The following is a 5,996-nucleotide window of genomic DNA, read 5'->3' as shown; positions in this document are numbered from 1 at the left end:
AGTGTACATGCACTTGATCTTAGATGCACCAATTTGAAAGCGCTTGTATGCATTTGTATACTCATACACACTTGTATGCACCCCTATTTTTTATGTTCTAATACATGTGCAATTCTCTTCTTTTGTATAAATGCACTAGAGTGGACTTGAACACACTTATATATAAGCTCTAGTATATGTGATATAGTGTGCACATATATGCCTATCAGGTTTCCCCTTTACCCTCTTGAAAAGACACCATGAGCTACAAAAAACGATAGCATGTTAACACACTGCCCTTATTGGCAACTAAAGGTGTATTTCAACATGGGAAGGGCTCATGACTCAAGAATGAGTAGGGCACACAATGCAGGAAAAAAAATCAACTAAACAAGCACGAATATATGTGCACTTGTATATAGATGGAATGTAAGCATAAGTATACAAGTCTAAGACTTTACAAGAGCGGGACTGTGCATCAAGGGGAGGTTTTAACTACCTGAATTCAAAAGGCCACCTTATGAGCATGAAATCCTTGCTCAAAATCAACATAATCCATTGTCAAAAATAGCAAAATCCATTGTCAGATGCACAAATTAGAATAGGTCAAATAAATCAATGAAATACAATTCCCATGCATGTTGGTAAGGGGAAATCCCAATGACAATATGTGCTGACAACATACCTATCTACTCAATCCTCCATATATCAATACTTTCTTTCATACTCACAAAAGCTTGCTTCAACCATTTCACCTTTTGGCTACAAGTATGATTTGGTCTATAGGTCACATGGTCTTCGAAATGAGTAGAAACAGATAAAGGAGTGGGATTTTTGTGAAACAATGCAAGGAGGGGGATATTGGACTACTTGAGGGACCAATATAGGCAACGTGTTAACATGCTGCCTATTTTGGTCCCTCATACAATCCAAACGCCTCCATAAATTAGAGATCAAACTTAAAGAAAGACCAACTATGATTTGTTACAAGTGATAGAAATAGCTTCCATTGCACCATTGAACACAAGAATAGTTTGAACGACACAATAGTTTTGGGAATAAAGAATGGAGGTCATCAGAAAAATGAAGGCCAGTATGCTAGAGACAAAAATGTGATTTCATTGTACGCATATGCAAAGGGGTTTTAGTTTCTCTTCAACCCTGGCACCTGCGAGAGCCTCAATTGTTTGTGGGACATAAAACCTGTGGAGCTGAGATGGCAAATTCAATTTGGGTGGCTAAAGATAACATGGGAGGATATTAATCAGCAAGGGGGGGATTTTACACTATGTGGTGAGCCAAAATAGGAAGCTATGATGGGAGGGATAGCGACTCCTAGGTGAGATGTTTTGTGATAGGGAACATGGTGATGCCTTGTTGAGTGGTTTTGGGCATAGCTCACCAAGTAGTCCAAAAGCCCTGAGTCAGCTACTATGATTAGAGGGATAGTGTCTCCTAGGTGAGACGTTTTTTGATAGGGAACATGGCAATGCCTTGTTGAGTGGTTTTGGGCATGGCGGTGTTGTTTTTGGGAAGAGCCATGGTTGTTCTAGATAATTTACTGTGATGACATATTGGTTGTAGCAAGGCCTTTTTGATAAGTCTATTGAGAACAAAGGTTATATAGAATCTATATCTTTTATGTTTGAAGTGTTTTTTGCAACAATCTTGTGCCTTGAGCATATATGTTTCTCTACAACGTAATACTTCCTTCTATTGATTGAGAACTACCAAGAGTACATCGTAACTATTATCAGAGTGAGGGTAAAGCTTTCCTATATACCGCGTGGTGTGATTTGTCCAAGAAGAAGTGATTTCAAGCCTAGTATAAGCACTAGCAAACAAACAATTCAATTACCAAGAATCAACAGCTACTACTATTTTGGACTAAGTTTTGGAAAGTGCTTGGATCCAAAACTTATGCAAACAAAGTATGTTACAAAAGCATATACAAAAAAGTATATACAGACATACATTGCAAAGTAGGTCTGCAAATACGGAAATTGCTCCTCTATTACAGTTTTCTAGATATGTAGTGGCGTATTAGTAAACTCCTCTATTACAGTTTTGTAGCATGTGGCATATCAATTGAATCATCGCTTGAAGAATATATCCCTTGAAGAATAATCACTTGAATATCTCGCTTGAAGGATTTCTTGAAGAATTGCTTTTAGAATTGCTTGAATAGTCGCTTGCAAAATCGTTGGAATGGTCGCTTGAATATAACGGCTCTAGCTTCTTGCTCGTTGAACAAAACTCAAAATAGCTTTTACATGAATGCAATCACACTTTCTCTCTTTACGATCACTATTAGATCACTATTGAATCACTTGAAGAATGGTTGAATATCCCTTGAGTATTGCTTGAATATCTCATAGGGGGGAGGGTCCCTAGGCTAGCAAAAGAGGTAGCGTGTTAATGCATTGCCTCTTTTGCTACCCTAGGCAATCCAAGTGCCCCTCCCTTGCATGGCTATGGTTACTCCATAAGCTTACTTCAGAAGAGAAAATAGGAGTGCTTACTTCAAAAGCTCGTTGAAATTCAGTGCTAGAAACTCTTTGCTAGAAGCTCTTTGCTCATTGAAGTTCATTGCCGACCATGCTAGAAGCTCTTTGCTAGCAGTTCTTTGCTCGTTGATGTTCTTCTTTGCAAGATGGCGATGAAAGATGGCAAATGAATATGAAACAATGAAGATGGTGATGGCAAGAAACAATGAATATGGTGATGGTGAAGCTAGAGATGGCAGGAAGATAAAGTTAGCAATGGCATGACAATGTAGTAACGATTTTGCAAGAAACCATGATGATTTAGCAAGGTGACGGAAAGTCTGGCCTTTATTAAAAACGTTTATAGAAATGACTTTCCAAGGATTTTGGAGGCTTGGCCTTTATTAGATGGTTGGCTCCTCAACTCTGTGGTTGTGTATTGACGCCGCCTATGTATTAAGAGATCCAAAAACATGGGGAATGACTCATGATGCATAACACCTTGGAATGACTCATGATGCAAGGATCGAAATCGACGACAAGGCAGGACCGGAAGGTGGGGGAATAGTAATATTGCTCATGGAGTAATAATGTGTTAGCATGTTCATGCAAACATGAAGTAAACTAACACATTACTACCACAATTGAATTTTTATAGTTTCCAATTTAGATATGGATTTGAAAATACTAATCGTTCTGTTGTATTTTTTGTATTAAACTATTTAAAAAAAAGATTGTCCATTAGTATTAGAAAAAGTGTTATATATTAATAGAAAAGGGTTATGTATTAAATGTGCACCCTTACTGAATGAAATGCATGGAGGCGTCATTCAAGTTACTATCTCCATGATGGCATCTTGTTCAATGATTACCATTATTTTAAACAAATAAACACATATTGTTCAATAAAGACCTACAGTTAAATGACTACCTTGGATGCTAATAGTGGAAGCTCTACCAACTTTTTAGTAGCAAGCCATTTGCATTTGACACTTAGAGAGACAAACTTGCTCCATCTCTTCTCTCCCATAATCCCTTTTAGTGTCTATAAAGAGACAAGCCAAAGAAGAGGTTAAGGCTAGAAACAAGGAAAAAATTAGGGGCGAATTTTAGCCCAAGGGCTAATTTAGAGCCTTTTCCAGGTTTGCTGGGCTAATATTTAGAGCTTTAAATTTGATAGATTAGCCCAAAAATAAAGGTGGGCTAATTTTTAGAGCCTCAAATTTGATAAATTCATCCTAAAAGTGGTAGGTGGTCTAATATTTATTTTTTTTCGCCAAAAAAGCAGTGCTAATTATATTACTTCGAAAACAAGATACAAGAGGTCAGCATTGCAGCTGACGGGCTGCGTTCACAAATCGGACGCAGCCCAAAAGGTAACAAAAAGTAAAGCTCTCTCTCACGGAGGGACCAGGCGAGTGTGAATGAACAGCCAGAGTGGTGGTGCATAGTGCCACTGAAGGCCCTACGAAGCCTGCTCGAAGAAGAGGCCCTGTGTGTCCCAAACCCGGAGGAAACATCTCCGCTTCTCCCAACCGGCCCGGGAGTCCCCCTGTATCTGGTCCCACTGGCCTCTGAGGGTGTGTATAATCTCACTCCAGATGTCAGTCGTGATCTGAGCAGTCGATAAGGAGGTGCCACCGAGGATCTGCGCGCAGCGCGAGGTCCAAATGTGCCATCCTGCGATGCTGCTAACAATCTCCCAGACTGGCTGCCTCTCTTGACCTCCTGTGCCAGCCTCTGCCAGGTGTGGCGGGATGCTCTCGAGCAGCCCCCACGTCCCCTGTGTGATAAGGAATGTGGGGTCCTGCTGACATGCCTCGAATAAGTGATGAAAACCAGGTGCGGTGCTGCACTAGCAGAACGTGCCCCAAGTGATCAATCCTAGCTCCGGTGCTGTGCGAGTAAGGATCCCAAAAGTCCACCTCCACACTTCCTGGGCGCGAGTGCAACTCCATAGGCAGTGTTTTGGTGACTCCTCGTCCTCATGACAGATCTGACAACGTCCGTCCTGGCCTATCTGCCGCAACCAGCTCCCCACTGGAAGACCTTTGTGGGCAAGAAGCCACAGGAAGTAGGAGATCTTCCGCGGCCGCCAGCTCTCCCACAAGGCCTTCCAGAAGGCCTGCAAAAAGAACCTGAAAATACCCTGTGCATACCAACTAGGCCGCTGGGTGGGAGGGCGGCTCTGCATCCTCCCGAGAATTCGCCTGCCCAATGTCGTGCTGTAGGCAAAGAAAGAGGTCGGCCCCTAACCTGTCACAATCTCTGGCCATCTCCACTCTCCTGGGTCCCAATCAAGCTCTGACAAGGCCCACCCCTCCCAGAGCCAGAGTCGCCAAAGCTGCAGCTGATCCTGCTCTATGCTAGGATTGGTCTGCCAAACCTTCCCCACGAGGCCTATGACCCGAACCCTCTGCCATGGGAGTAGGGGGTCGATGAGCACATCCTCTCTCCTGAGTCGGCCATCCCCCATAACCACAAAGAAGGAAACAGAGGACTCGTCCATCCACCCTGCGACCACCAGTGGGATGCCACGGGGGGTGAACTGTCCCAGCCAACGGTCATCACCAGGCATGAGGATCTGAAGCTCGGGTGGAACCAACCAATCAGCTGGAATCGCACCGTCTATCTCCGTACGTCTCGCCTGGGCTCCACGGGCACCTCCAGCTGCGTCTGCAAGATCAGCCGTCTCCAAATGTCTGTACGTGTCCCTCCAAACTCGAAGAACCCGGGCTGGCCCCCGCATCCAGCCGTCCCACCTGATGTGTGATCTCTCCCCCAACTGAAGGCCCTCGGCATCTCTGACCTGATCATTCCAGATAAGCGGCTGGCGATCGATCTCCTCCTGACAGCTAGGAGGGGACTGTATGAGACTGTGAGGCGGAGCCGCCTCCAAACCATGAGGAGGCTACGAACGAGTGGGGAGCGGGGCTGAGTGAGCGGGGCGAAAGTGAAGATCCACCTGAGGGACGGTAGCCACTCTCCACCTCGGCGCGAGACACAAGAACCGACCCCCTACTAAAGTAAAATCTTCCACGTTTGCCCCCCGCGGATAACTAGCTTGCCCAACAGGGCCTAACTCTGAAGCTCTGGATCGATGACCCCCAGGCCACCCTCAGCCTGCGGAAGAATGACTGTCTGCCAAGCAACCCTGGCTCTGGTATCTCTGAGGCCATCCTCCCCGGACCATAGGAAGTTCCGAACCAACCTCCTAAGCTGTGCCACGCTGGAGCTCGAGAAACACCAACAGGAAGCCACATACCAAGCTGTGGCTAGGAGGACCTGGTTGACTACCAGGGCACGACCTGCAAGGGAGAGCTTAGCAGTGCTCCAGAAAGCCAGCTTTCGTCGAATGGAATCTAGCACCGGGAGAAACTGCTAAGCTGGCGTGATATCCAGGCCGACCTGAAAACCGAGATATCTAGCTGTCTGTCCCCGCGGGATCCACCTGAAACCCAAAAACCTCCCCCACTGAGAGAACGCCCCGGGGTCTGTGAGAAAACCAACTGATTTGTTCCAGTTGATTTT

Source organism: Dipteris shenzhenensis, chromosome 8, assembly GCF_047967505.1.
Source record: "Dipteris shenzhenensis isolate YYH24624 ecotype China chromosome 8, Dip_SZ_1.0, whole genome shotgun sequence".
NCBI lineage: Eukaryota > Viridiplantae > Streptophyta > Polypodiopsida > Gleicheniales > Dipteridaceae > Dipteris > Dipteris shenzhenensis.
Note: the sequence above shows the minus strand (reverse complement) of the source record.